The 16,143-nt window shown below is 37.7% G+C and overlaps 1 long non-coding RNA gene across 1 annotated transcript in view; it reads left to right on the forward strand.

Annotated features, from left to right (window-relative positions):
- The first annotated feature begins 30 nt into the window (after nucleotides 1-30).
- Nucleotides 31-16,143, forward strand: part of LOC147157890 (uncharacterized) — a 33,426-nt gene continuing 17,313 nt past the window's right edge. The window contains exons 1-3 of the long non-coding RNA XR_015091396.1: nucleotides 31-101; nucleotides 381-464; nucleotides 8,581-8,653. This is a non-coding gene — a long non-coding RNA (uncharacterized LOC147157890). The remainder of the gene's footprint in view (nucleotides 102-380; nucleotides 465-8,580; nucleotides 8,654-16,143) is intronic.

Genomic DNA, 16,143 nt, shown 5'->3' on the forward strand with positions numbered 1-16,143 from the left:
GGGGGGGGGGGGGGTTGAAGGGGTCAAATGGTTGAAAGGAATTAGCTTGTTGCTCTAGTCTCTTTGTGACGTCAAGCCAACCATGGTTACGGGTCTTACAGGTAAGGAGGAACGTGGAGGCGCAGTAACAATGCCAGCAACAAATTCTGGGAAGCAAAATAATTCCCAGCCATGGCCCATTATGTATTTATTATTATTATTTTTGGACAAGTACTATAACTGAGAGTGTTAGTACTTTTGCCACCTCATACACAATCCAAATGCTGAATCTGAAATGCAAGCTCTTAATAATCATATTGTGGTTGTACTAACAGAAGTGTTGTATTGGTGATGACTAGGAAAACATGTTGTGATAAACAGATTCTGTTTTTCTTGTCCAGGAAATTTCCTATCTTGTCCGAGTGAGATGACCTAGAAGTACTTAGAGGATATGATCGTTCAAATTCTACAAATAGGCTTACCAGGTACGTCAACAAGCGCATGATGACGTCAGTTAGGATAACTGGAGTTGAATTCATATGAACCAACTGCTATCCTTTCCTGTGTTCGAAAGGAAGCACAGGGGAATAAGGGTGTGTAGACTTTTCATATCTGCTAAATGAAATTGCCATGTTGCTGCTTTGACGCTGTTTGCTCGGAACATTCTGAAACGTGACTACCATAAATTGATCACAAATGTGAAATATCATTAGTGGGTTTAATAACAGGGCTGAAGCGCACATCCCTCTGTGCTGTGTGGAATCAAAACGAGCTCCTCCATTCTTACAAAATCCTCGAGGTGGTATTTAGGACTGTTATTCTTTCTATTGCTTTCCATACATCATCACTCACTTTGCCTTGCACCAATATTTCAAAAGACAGATTTTATTGATATGGGAGATTAGAATGACAGTCATGACGTGGATATATTGAAAGCCACTATTTCATAAATAAACATCTTAAAGCCCCTATCTACCATAATGCCTCTGAAATCTCGGTGCTGACAGGGGGGTATTGCAGTATGCATGACCTTGACACAGGTGTCAACGAAAGAGAAGTATTGATTGAACTGTGAGCGTGAGCCTGACTTGCCTTTGTGGATCTGCAAGGATTAAATTCATCAGATGGTTCTTTAGGGTGGGAAAAGAACATTTGGATCTAATCCTTGCAGAATCTCGCTGAATGCAGAGCCAGTTTGCAACACGTCATGTGGCATGACGGTATAGCATGTATATAGCGCTATGTTGCTTCTAAAAGAACGGACTGACCTAGTCAGCAAAGTAATTATCAAAAAACGAAACTAGCTAAAGCTAGCCGTCAGCACACTATTGGTTATCAGTCTGTTTATAATCACATTGTCAACATAAATTCCACAAAAACAGCTTTCTGACCCAAAAGGCCACCATAGTTGTCATTCCGGCTTGGAAAATCCAAACAAGTGTGAGTCAGCACATTTCGCTTCAGATTATAACTGAATAGAATCATGGTCATATTGATACAGGGCTCATTTGTGTGCATCTTTTGTGCTTTGCATAGCTTTTGGAAACAGACACAATATTTTTATCATAATACCAAAAAAATAATAATCCTTAGTTGCCTCGTCCTCCGTGGTGCTTCAGTGCTGAGCATATAAAACTTATTGAACTAAAATATTTTGTTGTATATAAAGGTGTAAGAGTTTTGACATGTTGAGTGCAACCAGACCATGAAATGAAATGAAAAATATTAGCACAGTTCTGCTTTTTTTTGTACATTAAATATAATTTATAGATTGACTCACTAATGTGCTTAGTGTCAACTTGCTATTACCATAAATGAGAAGTCGTGGTTATATTTCATGCATTTGCTAATTTGCTAAAAACTCACTGATACTTTTAGTCCTGAGGAGTGCCAGTACAATAAAACAATGAGGTGAAAATATTAACCCATTTACTGCCATTGACAGCTATAGACGTCAAAAATTCATTTTAACTATTTTTATGAGTTTAACGTTTTTTTGAAGAGTATGAAAACCGCGATTTTTTTTGTACATTTAAAACAGATATAAAATTTGTGATTAATCGTAAGTTAACTAGTGAAGTATTGCGATTAATTACGATTACCAATTTTAATCGCCTGATGCCCCTCATTTTTAATAATATTTTCTTTAAAAAATATATATATTTATTTATTTATTTATTTTTAATATTAAGAAAATTAAAAATTAGGGGCGTCGGGCGATTACAATTTTGAAACGTAATTAATCGCATGACTTCACTAATTAACTCACGATTAATCGCAAATTTTATATCTGTTCTAATACAAAAAAAAATCTAGGTTTTCATACTTTTGTTAACAAAAGTGGGAAAACATTTTAAACTGATAGAAATAGTTCAAATTAATTTTTGACGTCTATAGCCGTCAATGGCAGTGAATGAGTTAAGTTGCCTGAGATGTGCCGCTATCATGATCGCTCAGCCTAATTCTTCACACAAATCACTTAACACACTCCAGTCCACACCTCAGGATAATCACTCATGATAATCTTTTAGATTAGTTGGCCCTCGCTGACTTTGATCGGAATGGGGGATAAAAAAAAATCCATACTGTTGCTTCAAGTGACTTTGGCACATTCACGCCTTAGATACATGGCAGACAGGGATGAAGAACATGGTGCACTAATACTCCGGGTCAAGACAAAGATGGGGTTTAGAAATGGCCATGATGGAGGTCACGTCATTGTTAATAACAATCTTAAAGTCATCCATTATGCATGAGGATCTCCCCAGCTTGTAAGGTATGGCTGCCATCTGGCAAGACAGGACTGCAATTAGCTGAAAATGAGAAGCGTTCACCTCTCACTGCATACTACTGCAGATTTAGCAGCCTAATTTCTCCAGAGGACGGAGCAATGAATGAGTCAAGAGGAGAGGTGTAAGGAAAAGTTGCCGCGAGGAAAGATCAAAAGGATGTTATTGCGCTTCCTACTAGCCATCTCGGGAGAGGAGATTTTGCATTCGCACTCGTGACTCAGCTTTCAAGCGCCGCTAAAAAAAAGACAATTTAGTCAAACTGCAAAATTGTAAATCGTCATGAAACGGGGATTTGGAGATTGGATGGGATGCCGTGTGGTTCTGTACGGACTTTCATTCATCCATAAAATTATGAGATGCGGAGGAGAATGAATTTGTGTTATTTGGGTGAGTCAGAAGATAGCATCATATCTGCTGTGACTGTGATCAGTATCACAAAAACTAAATATTTTGCATCATCCAAAATGTCAGTTTTACTAGTGGGGGGGGGGGCATTTTCCCAGTGTGCGTGTACCTGCTGAAGAGACATTTAATCATTCAAATAAAGCATCAAAAATTGGCTTAAATGCATCCATTTCAAAGATCACATTTTTCTTCCGCGTTGCCGAATCCCCCTCAGAGCGTCCGCGTCACTCCTCATAAGCAAGACTATAACTCCAACTAAAAGCAGACGTCACCTCACCGGCGCCATGTTATTATTCACTCCTATCATCGGCATGCAAGCGTGTTCGGGGCGACGCGTGTCTCCTCGAATCCTAAGTGCTTGCAAAATTCTCCACGTTCGCATGCTCAAATTGAACTTGGACAGAGGGTCCCTCGACAAAGATGTCAAACACAATTGATGACTGAAATAAAATTTTGTCCGACACCATCAATGTTGACATCAGTTTAAAGTTCTGTAAAGTGAAAATCAAAAGTTCAAAATTGTGAAACATTTCTAGGCTGACAATGAGGCACTCTAAAGCAGCCACGCCAGTCCAGTAACACATAGCTCTTAGTCTTTAATAGGGGTGTGCCAAAAAAATCGATTCTCATTAAAATCGCAATTCTCATTCAGTACGATTCAGAATCGATTTTAAATGTCCCTAAATCGACTTTATTTAAATTATTTTACACTGCCTTTATTTGGAGCGCTGTTCATGTTGTACCCGGTTTGGCCACTGAGGGGCAGTGTGGTTCCACGCGGTCTAATACACTTAAGTTGTAGTCGAAGGAAAAAGTCAAGATCAAGTTTATCCAATAAAAGTTGTTGGTTTTTTTCAGCGTGGAGCTGTTCTTTTGAGTGATAAAAGTGCCGTGAGTAGCGCGCTAATTAGCATTAGCGAGTCAGACTGGAGTAGATCATTACAATCCACTTGCATTTGGGGCTATAGTTGCATTAGAATTTCTCTTCTGCCTATTTAGTGCTTTTCTAGTTTGCACTCTGTTAGACTGAGACTGGCAGAGAAGTCATCAAAACAATTGGTGATTTTTCTATTATAAATGCTGCACACGCGTGGATCTCAGGGTCTCAAATGAAATAATTTGTGTCTTAGTTATTGTCAAGGGAGTGAGGCAATCTTATAATAGTGAGTTAATTGATTAGTGAAGGGAATAGCAGCGCAATCATACCATTAATCACAAAGAAAAGAAGTGTTATTGTTGCAAATCAAATGCGATTGATAATTACCTAGAACAAAATCACATGTTAATGCCATTTGACTTTTATCCTTTCCCACAAATGTTCAAGCAATATTGCCTTACAATGATTCAATCCATTTTTATTTTATCAGTGGTAAAAGTCACTTTGTCTCTGGAGGAATTGTACACATCACTCTTTGCTTCTATGTGTGCACAAAGAAAAGTTCTGAGTAAAAAAAGAATGCATCATAAAGAAGCCTGGAGCAAGAAGATGCTTTTGATCTCGCTAAAAAAAACACACCAAAAAACGTGTTTTTTTTTCTCTCCAAGTGAGATAACATCATCCGTTGTTCTCATCTTGACAATTTGAACAACTTTCAAAGTTGAGGATGTCATTTCATGGTCGCGCTGATGCACCACTGAGACGTTTACAAACAGCTAACAGAATTGTCACGGGCGCGGGTTCTTCCAGCAAACCGAATAATCCGACGTCTGAAGTGAACTCAATTAAGAAAGCGTGACATGAGCATAAAAACAGTTAATAGCACATGTGTCGTCGACGTTGCGGTCTGGTGCAATTTACCACCTTCCGATAGGTCACCTCTCTGCTCGCTTTGTCCCGCAATCATTGACTCAACGTTCCGGCACCTCCTCGCTGCTCTGCATGACAGCATTTGAATAAATGTCTTTATGGTAATCTGCCTGTGGGGATTTGTGGCGCTTATGGAATACTTATTACAATTTAAGTGGGAGAAGCAGTGGAAACGAGCTGTAATCATGGACATAGCTTGAGATACTGTACATGTGACCATGAAATAAAAATAGCCCAACAGTTGAACTCATTCACTGCCATTGACGGCTATAGACGTCAAAAATTCATTTGAACTATTTCTGTTAGTTTAACTTTTTTTTCTTCCACTTTTGTTAACAAGAGTATGAAAAAAAATATTGTATATATATAAAATTATAAAATATATAACATTTGTGATTAATCATGAGTTAACTATTGGAGGCATGCGATTAATTACAATAAAAAAAATTAATCGCCTGACGCCCTTAATTTAATAATCTTTTCTTTTTTTGAAAAATAGATTATTTTAAAAATGAAAAGAAAAGATTATCAAAAAATAGGTTTTAAAAAAATATTATTTTTAAAAAGAAAAGAAAAGATTATTATAAAAAAATAATTATTTAATCACATTACTTCAATAGTTAACTCACGATTAATCACAAATTTTATATCTGTTCTAAATTTTACAATAACAACTTTTTTCTAGTTTTTCATACTTTTGTTAAAAGTGGAAAAAATGTTAAACTAACAGAAATAGTTCAAATGAATTGTTGACGTCTAAAGCCGTCAATGGCAGTGAATGAGTTAATTTTAACAATAGATCGTTGACAGTTATTGTATTTTTCCAACTGTGATGACTGTGAGGCTTTGTAATGGTCAATTTATTGGGACTTGCGGTCAGGGGAGGCAGGGGAGGCAGTGCCGCACTGTCCTCTCCCCTGCATGTGAAGAGTTCCTCTATTTTGGGTTCATATTTTTATAAGTTAACTTATTTGAGTATTCATGTTAAGAACACATGACTTTCACAAAGCTCATGTAACTACATTTGACCAATGAAATGGAGTCAATCAGTCACATGACAGCATCCTGTCCCTTGTGTGGCTATTTACATAACAAATACCTTTGACCCCAATGAGGATAAAAATAGACTACAAAAAAGTAGGGGTGTGCCCAAAAAAAACGATTCTCATAAGAATCGCGATTCCCATTTAGTACGATTCAGAATCGATTTTAAATGTCCCAAAATCGATTTTATTTAAATTATTTTATACTGTCTTCCCTTTGTCTGTGTGTGCCTTTATTTGGAGCGCTGTTCATGTTGTACCCGCTTTGGCCACTTAGGGGCAGTGTGGTTCCACTACGGTCACTGCGGTCTGATACACTGTTAAGTTGTAGCCACATTAGAGAGTAAAAGGAAAAAGTCCCAATCAAGTTATTCCAATAAACGTTCTTTTGAGTGATAAAAGTGCCGCGAGTAGCGCACTAATTAGCATTAGTGAGTCAGACTGGAGTAGATCATTACGATTCCTAAAACATCTATAAATTGAAGCGAAAATCATTGTCAATCAAATCATTTTGAATCAAAAATCGTTATTAAGCGAAAATCGATTCTGAATCGAATCGTGCACCCAAAAATCGGAATTTAATCGATTCTTGAGACATTCAAAGATTCCCACCCCTACAAAAAAGGAACAGCTTGCGAATGTCACATGACCAAAGCCAGAAAACAGGTGATCAGTGATTGGGCACTGTGATGTTATTTTCAGTCGACAGCACATGGCAAAAAAAGCCGCCCCAGATGGATAAAATCAGGTGGATTTTTCTGCTTAATTGAAGAATGCTATGAGTTGGGGCACATATAATATTGTTGTAAAAAATATTTGTGACTATTCTCGCTGTTTTGAAATGTAAGTAAAAAGTGATTAGAAAAATACACAAAGTGCAGATACCTGAAAAATCGAGTGAAGTATTTGCGCTTTGTTACCTTCCAGCCCGGTAAATAGGTGCAAAATATTTGTGAAGAGAACACCAAATGGACACTAATGACTCTGCGGTCTGCTTGTGTCATGCACTCACAATTACCTTCACAATGTGTTAGCAAACAGTCTTAGCACTTTGCTGCATGCCCCCAACTCGGCAACAGATTGTTTTACTAGCGGCCTATAAATATGAGAATTTGAAGATGTAACATTATGTTTGTTGGTTTGTTTGTTTTTTTCCATAGTGTTGATTGTTACTGAATGCTCCGTAAGCTTACAGGAGTGAGGACAGTCTGTTGATTGTGGTTTCTTTCGCTATGTGACAGGGGCAAAACATCAATCAAACAACAGCTATTAACCGCCTACCATCTATTATTACCTCTCGAAAAGGGAGTGTTTATTTTTTATACAGCTCTTGTGCTTTAGAATTTTGCTGGTGTGCCTAATAAAATGGCAATCCAGCATACAGACTGACCGATTTCTTATTGTTTATTTTTATCGCTGGCATCCCCTCCACCTCACACACAACAGAACTCTCATTTACATCCACAAAACTCACACTTTTGTGAAAAGGTCTCACTGAGAGGGTTTTATGGTTTTAGTGAGAGGGTTTTAGCGTTAATGAGATTTTTTTTTAGATGTTAATTTGTTGTGATTGAAAGTTCACAGGGTGTGTGCCTTTGTGGGTGTTTTTTAGAGGGTTTTTTTTTTGTGTATGTGAGAGGTTGTGAGGTTTTTTTTGTTGTTAGTTTTTTGGTAAAAGGTCTTTGTGTATGTGATGTTTTTTTGGTATGTGAGAGATGTACAAGAGTTTGCTGACCTTGAAATGAAATATACATTTGACATAATATAGACAAATATGGTACGAAAATACAAGCCATTTATGGAGAATATTTTTCATCATAATTAGACTTGATTGGAAAGCGCAAGTACAGACAACATCTATAAATAAATGATGGTAATATAATTGTATTTTTATTTTTTTTAATGTTTGTTACACAATAGCAATCGAGATTAAACGATTGCTGGCAACATTTGGGTTTAATTATTTATTTATTCCATAAAGTGCAATAGTGCCCTCTAGTGGTGCAGGAGTACAATATAGGAGGTCCTCGCTTTACGACGGCACGTTTTACATCCACACTGTCTCATTATCTATCAATGGGTTTTGCAGGGTCCACTGAGAGTACTTCTGTAAAAGCGGAGTTAAAAAAATAAAATAAAATAAACATTCAGCACGGTGTGTAGAATTTACAATATTTGTAGTGCTAGAAGTGGAGAAGCTGTTCCATTCAGTCTCCAGCATGTTTGTTCAACATTTCAACCAGAAGAGGATGCTGCTGTCTCACTCATGAAGCAAAGTAAGGAATGGCCTGCAGACGATCCAATCCTTTGTCTGAAAACAAAAACCACGACTAGGAAAAAGAAGAGTGTGTTAGTGAAGGTTTATAAAAACAAAAGGAAAGTCCCACAAAAACGGTATTTGTTCAAAGCAGCCACAACATCAAAAGTGTACCGTAAAAAGGGAATGCATCTAAACTTAGATTTACATTTTAACACTAGTTGTAATAGTTTACTTAAAGAAAAGGAGTTATTTATTTATTTATTTATTTAACTCTCTCTCCTTTTTCTTCTGCAGATGTTTGAGGCGCTCCCTCAAAAAGGATTGTGCGAGGCGCTTTGGACTGTGCGTCATTCTCAGATGGCAAAAGGTATTTGAGTTAAAATGATAAAATATCGACTTTATCTTTAATAGTTGGGATGAGCAGGTAGAGAGATAAACGCCGCAAATGATTACTAGACTGTAAACGTTACCGGAACTTTAATACATTTGGACAAAAAGAGTCCAGAAAAGCTATTTTGACAACGTTGTCGTCATCATGGCAGTGCAGTTCGATAGTAGTTAGCAAAGGCTCCAAAGTTAGCTGGGATAGGCCCCAATTCACCTGCAACCCTAATGAGGACAAGTGCTGTCGTTTTTTTATTTTCTTTTTCCCCATATCAATCATATTTGTGTTATACGAACATATGAGTTTTGTAGCTTGCAAAGGTGCAATTTCCACCAAACAATAACGATCACCTATGCTTACTGTCTAGTTATCACACAATAGTTTCTCCAAGACAACCTTGCAATATAAATGTGTAAATGAGAGTGCATAGGTGACACAAGGACTGTTGCAAAAAGGAAGAAAACCATTTAGCGGTAAAGTAGAAACATAAGCGCAAGGCCGAAGAAGTAGTAGTGAGAAAAGTCCAGCGAGAGAATGAGGACGAGTCGGGGAGGAGAGAGAGAGAGAGAGACAACGTGGCAGCAGCCTGCGTCTCATAGAGGAGGAGAGGACTTTGGGTTCACTTGAGCTCGAGTGCCCTACGTTTAAAAATGTTATTATGAAATTCTCGAAAAAATACTGTTTGCACTTGAGCCAGTTTGGATCATCAGATGTCCTGTAATCTTCGCCATCAAACAAGATCAATAGGTGTCTAATATTGGACCTAAATCCATGTCAAGAGCTGTTCTACACTCTCAGGGTAGAAATTAAATATCTAGTGAGACCAAAGTAGCTCTCTCACAGCCTTATCAGAAAAATCAGGCTGTCCCATTTAGATGGAACTTCCTGTTTCGTTCAAGAAAGGACCATTGGTTTCCTTTTCAAAAGTCTGGGCAAGCAACAAGCATCTAACACAACCAATAACATCATTTGGAATTCGCGAAGATACATTATTTGTAATAAGTAAACAACAATTTTCAGATGACCAAAATTTGTGATAATCTGATGTTGCAATGTGCCGTGAAGGACTTCCTGCATGACCCACTGAGGAGATCTAAAGTTGCCGCAGAGCAGACGGCAGGTAATTGAGGGCTTCGCCTCACTCTTTGACAATTGCACACTTTATTGCAGGCGAAATGGGGGCGGGGGATTCTCTCAACAGGCAATCACCGTAAAGACAAGCTATAGCTGGGGAAACACTCTCGGGAATTATAGGGGTCTTTATGATTTCAAAATGGTGATGCCAGTCAACTGCAGGTTACATTCAGTAACAAGCATTCACATTTACACCTATATGCCATTTACAGGCTTCAGTTAACCAATTAAGAATAATGTTTTTAGAATGTGTGAGGAAGTCAAAATCCACACAGGAAGGCTGGCATCAAGATTCAAACCCAAGAACTTGATATTGTGATATGTCAGCCACTACTCTACCATGCTTACAATGGAACACAAACAATATCAGATTCACTCAGCCAATTATGCTTATCTGCTTCAACTTAACTTTCATCTCACTGGTCGTTTTCTATTTTCTTCCTAATTTTCAATTAGGTGACAGACAGTAAACTAGACTTAGACCAGGTGAAGCCGGGTCTTAAGTTGTGGTGTAATTGATTCAGGCGCGGCCAGACTGATTCCGCACTCCGTCGATATGTGTGGTGGATGTCATTGTTACATCATTTATAGTGTGCATCAAATTCTCTGAACCATTGGGTATTCTTTGGGTACTTCCTCACGCATTCCTCCAAATACATGCATCACTTTAAATTGTTCATACGCACTAAAAAATGCTGGGTTATTTTCCTAACCCACTCACTTTGTATACTCTAAAATCAATTGGGTCAAAAATAACCCAAATTGGGTCAAAAAGGGACCAACACAACTTTTTGGGTTATTAAATTGAGCCCAAAAATTGGGTCAAATGAATAACCCACAAAACAACCCCAAAACTGGGCTATTTTGTGGCTTATTAATTTACTTATTTTTTACCAACTTTTTGAGTTAAATAATTCAAAAAGTTGTGTTTGGTCATTTTTAACCCAATTCAGTTGTTGTTTTGTGGGTTATTCATTTGACCCAACTTTTTGAGTCAGTTGAATAACCCACAAAACAACCCGACAAACTGGGTTGCTCTGTGTGTTATTTAATCTGATTCAAAAAAATTAATTAAATCATTCAAAAAGTTGGGTTGGTTTATATTTGACCAAATTCAATTGGGTTACTCAATTAACCCAAGAAATTGGATCAAACAAATAAGCCAAAGAAAATAGGTTGCTTTGTGACTAATTTAATTTGTTTAATAACTCAAAAACTTGGGTTGGTTGGGTTTTTGACAAAACTGTTTTTAGAGTGTAGCTGTGGGTTTTGAGCAGACTGGGGCGACTCTTACTCAAGATTGTGTTCATTATTTTTGCTCCAGTAGATTGGGTTGAAGAGTTGAAGGTGGTTACCATTTTAGACGTTCTTTTGTGTACTGAAATTGAAGCAAATTTAATGTAACATTGTCAGAAAACAGTGGCGGCGGCTGCTGGATGGCTCAGTGACTAACAACGCTGCACATTGGGGTTAAAATCCCAGTCAAAGTGGACGGTAACATACATTTGGAATGCATGCTGGGTCAAATCCCCAATCCAGTTCGCTGAGGTTATTAATCCAGCATTAGCTCGGCCCCTTTTGAACCCAGTGCTGGGTTAGCTATTTCACCCAAGAGAGGCAGATTACACCCTGGATTGGCCATCAGTCAATCTCAGGATAATATAATAACAACTACAACTGATTACTTTACTGCATTTCCATTTCTATGTTATTCCAATGGGAACATTTGACGTGTTCGTATCAGTCTTATTATCAAACTCTTCCCAAATTGTCACTGTGTGCTTTAAGTCACCATTCAAGCGCATTATCATCATCAAAGCTGTGACATAAACGTGCTAATTGCATCCAGCCAATCACAAACTCCGAAAGAGAAGCACGCATTAGGGTGGATTTGGGGAAAGTGAGGGAAGGGTGGGAACTGTAGAGAAATAAAAGAGGAGGAGTTTGAAAGAGCACTTTTTCCTTTCTCGTATTCTTGACAGCAGTGAAAGTTTGCACAAAATTGGTCCCGCCTCCTTTATGGTCAATCCACTCGTTTGGAAGTGTGTTTCCACCCTCAGGGTGTCACCTTGTGCGTCCGCCCAACTAAACACACCCAAGATGGCACCTGGCTCATCCCTCTTCCCGTCCCTCACTCCCTCCCCGTACTCCCCCTTCCGACCACCAGGGGTGCAGGACGTATACTAAAAACAAGCCTTTGGCTATGGAGATTCCACTTCATTCCTTCCCTCAGTTGAGTCTTCCCTCTGTTGGTGACTAGCTCTGCAGGCTGAGGCAAACCAGCGGCTTTGGGGGGGAGGGGAAGATTTTCGACCTTTTAAGATCTCTGTGGAGAATGAATCATGGGGGCCTGCACAGGGAGGAAACCCACGAGAAACACATCTGGCAAAAGCAGCAAAGCAAAGAAATTGTCACCTTAATTGTGAAATAGAATCAAAATCAAATGTCTCATAAAGCAGATTATAAAAAAAAATTATATATATATACATATTTTTTTAAAGCAAAGGAAAGACCGTTTTAGAGCTTTGCAGATGCAAATGGCGGAGGCTGTAAATTAAGCAGAAGATGTCCCTCCCTAAACAGTGTTGGAGCTCCACATAGTAGGCGGGCAGTACGGAATAAACGCCAGCACTCCACTCGCTTTGGCTGCTCTTGGCCTTGCGATGAAGTTTTTTCTCTTTGCCGTTCCAACCACCAGAAAAGTGCGAGTAAAGGAGCCACGTCATCTGCAAGTCTTTGTGGAGCAAAATGTCCATTTTCTAGCTAACTAAACTTTGAACTAAAGCCAGGACTAGTTCATACATTACATACTGACTATTAGTGTTGAGCAAATGTTCTTCTAATATACTTTAAATGTTTCAAGTAATACTTGGTAAATATCATCATTGGGTCGTAATTGAGTATGTGCAAGAGAGAGGATTTTGGACTGCGATGGTGAGACACACACATCCGCACCATCTCGTGGCATCTTGGTGCGAAGGAACCATGTTGAAGTGAATTGACGAGTTTCATTTTGACAAAAAAAACTGGGCTTGGCCACCATTTTGTGCCATTGCGCTGCTAAGGAACTATGTAGAAGTGAATTGAGGAGCTTTATTTCTACAAATGTAGTGCGTGGCCACCATTTTGTGGCATCTTTGTGACCAAGAACTATGTGGAAGTAAATTGAGGAGTTTGTGGCAGGGGCTCCCTTGAACAATGTATTTGAATTATTCGGAATAATCACCAAATTGGGATGCTCTTTTTATTTACACTGTAGACAACAATTCTTAAAGGGTATTTTTACATTTAATTTTTTTATTTTTGCTTGTGTCGTTTTGGGTTTCTAAGATTTTGGTGACCATCGTTTTCGACATGAGATGGAAAAGAGTCCAGAAAGAATATTTTTTATACAGCTACAGTATTTGATTGCATATATGTGTTGGGGTGGTTAAAAGAACTTGTACCTGCAGTCAGAGAAAGCACCCCCGATTCTTGCACAGTGTGGTCAATGCCGTCTTGACAGAGGCTAAGAAAAGATGGCAACATGGTGTCGTTACACGCAGGCACACGCTCACCTGAGGGCGTGAGTGTACATACACCAGCGTGTGAAACAGCTTTAGTTTCCGAGTGTTATCCAATGGTGAATAAACAGCTTTCCAAAGGGGGATTTCAAATATTAGTACAAATATTGTGTGGTTTACTATCAGCAGGAGGTTCAGGATTCATCTCTTCTTTTTTGCTCAGCTGTCAGGGCCTGTCTTTCCTCCTTTGTTTTTGTTTTTTCCCACTGTTCCCGCCTACTTATAGAAATAAGGCCACTGAGGTCACAAGTCCTGATGTTTAAGTTGCTTGCATCTTGAGGGGAATTTGTAAACTGTACATTCTTACACATGTCTTGATGTTTACTCATTCATTTATAGAAGGAGGAGGAGTAGTTGCTGTTGTTTTTTTAATGGGCTAGGTTAGGTCATGAATGAGGTTATGTAAAATAAATAATTGGGTCTATTTTTTTAATTTATAATTAATGTAATTTTAATTTAATTTTTTTTTGCATGTAAACATTTTTATTTTGCTAGTAGTTTTTTTTCCAATTTACAAAATAAAAAAAGAAAACTATTTAATAGAATTAATATCATCTAATTATAATAATATCCAATAACAAATAAATAAACTAAAACAGAATTGGCTGTAAAAAAATATATTTTGCTAATATTTTTCCAATTTATAAAAAATATATATATATATTAAACTATTTAGTAGGATTAATATCAAGTAGTATTGGAGCATGTAAACACATGTAAATAAAAAATAAATGCATTTTCATAATCAAGTTGAGGGGAATAAAATGGTGTCATTAATTCATATTAATACCCATTCATTAGGACTCTTGAAAAAATTTCAATGAGCCCGGTTAAAGAATTGAGCAGGTTCATATGTGACCCACGCACCACACTCTGAAGCTTTTCAAACAGGTTGTAAGTCCCCTCATTTTGCCTTTTAAAATCGATTGCATTCCACAGTTGAAATTTGTCATTTGTTTTATCTAAAGTGAGCATACATTTGGCAATTGACAACTGTACTGTAGCAATGTTTGTAATGCTAGTTAATAATAGTTTGCCAACTGTGTTGAGTGATGTGCAAAGAGTGTTAGAATAAAAAGTTTTGCAAAATAAAAGAGGAGCAGAAAGTTCGATCAAAGCAGACATGTTCTCTTCCTCCCCTCCTCCACATCCAAAGCTCACGGTGGACACGTGGAAGAAATTTCTGGTCATCATGAAGTTCAGCTTGGAAAAAAGAAAACGAGAGAAAGAAACAGAAGAGGTGGGAAAATAATTATTTTTTTCTTGCTCAGACTCCTCCCCTGCATTTTGAGTGGCTGCTGGAGATCATCTGGTTAACAAAGCAAAGTAGGTGGGAAAGGAAGAAGAAAAGACTGTAAAAAAAAAAAAAAAATGGAGATGTGGCAGGATATAATAATAGTGCATAGGAAGTAAAAGGAGAAAGGAAGGCAAGAATTCAAGTAATGGAAGGGTGCTAAATGATGACAATATACATCTATATTAGCACGGAGACTCTGACATGCCCATACATGCTTGACTGCCCGGTTTCAAACAAGGAATGACTGAAAGTCAATGAGCAAGACCCCCAATGTGTTTAATACTTCTCCATTGCCCTTCTGTGACTTACAGGCAAAGCGCAACTAAGAAGCTACTTACATTAGCATATTTCCAACATTTATTGAGCTTCTTTTTTGTATTTGAAATATTGTACCACTAGTACTTTTGATACTTTAACCCCCATCCCCCTCCCCCCCACACATTATTTTTTTTTAAATATATATTTTTAAATCTCAATAAAGCATTTCCCTCAATTGCATGAAATTAATGGCAATTTCATATTATTCTAAATTCTAGTTCCTGATCATAAAACGGACATACTTTGAAATAATGTTGAGTATTGGCCCGGTACCGATACCTGATATCGGCACTCGCCCATCCATATTAATTTTATTGTTTATTGTACACATCATAGGTTACACCTGGATATATATATAAATAAAAAAAAGCTTTATAATTGTAGTTTGCAGTAGTTTACAACTAATAGAAGGGCATATATGAGAATAATACAGCCATAATAATAAAAAAAAACTGAAATTAACACGTGGTAGTTGATTAAATATGAGAGCTTTTATTAATAATCTGATGTTATTTTAATGCATCTAAATTCTACTTCAAAGTACTGCTATGTGCAATTTCCTCTCACAAATACGGAACAGACTTAATCAGATAGACCGAATACAAGATGGCTGCCCTCTCCCTCAAGCAATACTGGCCTTTGCCACATTTTTTTTTTTTAATCCATCAATGAGTTTGACAGGGAGAAAGAACTTGAAAGACACTCAGAGGAAGGATATAAAAAGGGCATATGAGGAAAAATTGAGAAAATGGCCATGTTTTCAAGATAGGCTTGAAAGCAAGGAGAAGAAGGAAAAGGAGAGCAGATTCTAACCAGATGCAAAACGTTCACAGTGGATGTCAGCCAGCAGGCATGTGCTCATGCTTTAACTATGTAATGGGCCGCCTGCTCTACCCTTAAAGCTCCCTCCTCCATTAACTCCCCCTCCCCTCTATTTACTTAAACCAACCTCTCTGTCTTTCTCTTCTACGTTTTTTAAATTAATTTTCACACTTCCTCATATCACGCTTATCCTATATTCATCTTTCAGACTCACAAAAATCACCTGCCGTTTTTATTATTATTATTACAAAATCGATACATTTGGGGGATAAAAAGAATGCCATTATGGTAAAGCCATCTATCTTTAAGTCTTTTCTTGTTTCTACATCTTATTATCC

Source organism: Leptonotus elevatus, chromosome 19 (assembly GCF_054856555.1).
Source record: "Leptonotus elevatus isolate MCC_2025b chromosome 19, RoL_Lele_1.0, whole genome shotgun sequence".
Classification (NCBI taxonomy): Eukaryota; Metazoa; Chordata; class Actinopteri; order Syngnathiformes; family Syngnathidae; genus Leptonotus; species Leptonotus elevatus.